The sequence below is a fragment of the Pseudophryne corroboree genome, chromosome 2 (assembly GCF_028390025.1).
Source record: "Pseudophryne corroboree isolate aPseCor3 chromosome 2, aPseCor3.hap2, whole genome shotgun sequence".
NCBI classification, from domain to species: domain Eukaryota; kingdom Metazoa; phylum Chordata; class Amphibia; order Anura; family Myobatrachidae; genus Pseudophryne; species Pseudophryne corroboree.
The window spans coordinates 554,892,568-554,894,753 of NC_086445.1; positions in this window are offsets into that span (position 1 = coordinate 554,892,568).

Consider the following 2,186-nt stretch of genomic DNA (forward strand, 5'->3'; position numbering starts at 1 on the left):
ACATCTGTGGAAGGGCTTTTGTTTCTCCATGCTGGGTGTCTGAGCCACTGGAGTGCCTGCAATCCACACACACAGGACAACAGTGGCCTCTCTCCTTTTACAGGAAGCGGTGAATTGTTAGACAAGCCATCAGCGCAGTGCATCTACGGGCAACCGCTGCATCAGCAGTAAGTGACACGCTGTGCTTTATTACGTTCTGGTGCCCATCACAGGTGTTTTACATTGCAGGCAGCCCTGTACCTGAGTAACATCCATCTGCAGTGTGAGGTAATAGGCTACAATCAATTTGCAGCATATACAATGCCATATCTTCAGGTCTTGGTGATTATAGTCTGATTGTTTGGTCCAAAGGGTGCGCTAACAACTTGGTAAAATAGACACCCATACACTAATTATGGAGAGAAATGATTATAATAACACTGGAACGCTATAAGCAATGATTAATCAAATGCTGAGCTAATTACTTATGACTCTATTTAAATCTATGGGACAGTTTGTGTAGTTATGACTGCAATACTAATACAAGCTTATGCACAGCCTGTTTTTTCCTACCCTAATAAGACTAATAGGATCCATTGGATCGCATGGTGCATATGCTCCTGTGAATGGGCTGTAGCTTAACGTGGCTAGTAACAATTGCAATGCTGCAGCCAGTGGGACCCGTTCTCAGGTAAGGTCAGCGCAGCCACATCTGTAGTATTGGTATGCCTGCCAGTACACTCATAGGTTAGTACAAATCTAACATTCACTTTTATAAATGCGTTTGCAATCCTATTATGCATTTCTATCATTTAATTTCCTGTCAAATAATGTTCATGATCTCTATTTTGTAAGTATTTATGTACACATATTTTCCTGGTATACAATTTAACTCATATTTGTCTTATTTATTATTGGTCATAGAATCCTTATAGACTGAAATATTCAAACTTTCAATCAGAATAAAGGTCATGATATTCAGAATACCCTATCCAATAATGCAACCACCAAATTTGGCTTTGGGCTGATATATTCAAAAGAGTAATTAAGTGGGTGTTTCACCTTAAAACTCTAATACCAAGAGGTTTAAAAGCCGACTTAGAATTAAAGAGATTCTTGGAGTTATTTTATTCCCTGTATTCCTGGTATAATACATTATTTACCTTTTTTATATATATTTATATATTATACACAATTTTATATATTATATTTTCTATTCTCATTTGCATGTATTTATTGTAAATGTTGTATTATTATCTCCATTAATGTGTACAAATATATTTCAGCAGTTCAGAAGTCTTTGAAGGCCAGCTGGAGTAAATGTTGTGTTCCGTTTTATCATCCAATTGGAGGATAAACAGCAGAAAGATCACCTATTGTAGGGCATTTCCTGATCGATAGAATGTTTACTGCCCGCTGGAGCACATCCTGTGTTCCACTAGAGGCGTCTTACCGGAAGTGAAAATGATAGCATGGGACTTACTGCATTTTGGATTGCATATGCATTCCACTGAACAGCGGCAGATATTTTTCCTTAAATAAGAGGATTTATAAAGTGGAATTTGTACAGACACTGTATCCGCAGCTTGAGGAAGGGAAACTGAAATGTGTTGCTGGTGGGACCCTGTGCTATTTGGATACCTTTGCACTGGTGACCAGCTTTAGCCTGGACATTTTAGAGCAGGGGTGGTCGGACTTTTGGGGCCTGGGATCTACTTTTTCTTCACTTACTTACCGGTGATCTACCAGCATCAAATAACACCAATAATAACGCTGCCATTTAAAAATAGCATTAATAATAATGCCATCAAAAACCAGCACCAATAATAATGCGCACATTTAAAAATAGCATTAAGAATGACATCAGATAGCCCCCCTCTGTGCGAATCACCCCCTTTGCAGATACCCCCTTTCCACTCCCCTGTACAATAACCTCCTCTGTGCAAATCCCCCACTTTGCAGATACCCCCCTTTCAATCCCCTGCATAACTGCCTCCTGTACAATAATCCTCTCTGTACAGATGCCCCCTTGTGTAAAAGAAAAAAAAACCTTTGTGAAGACACGACGCTCTGTGCAGATCCCCCCCTTTGCAGATTGTCCCTCCCCTTGTGGAGAAACCCCTCTTTGCATAACTTACCTGACAAGTTGTCACGCTGCCTAACTTCAGTCCTTCCTCTCCCTACAGTCACTGCTCTTGCTTTCACGC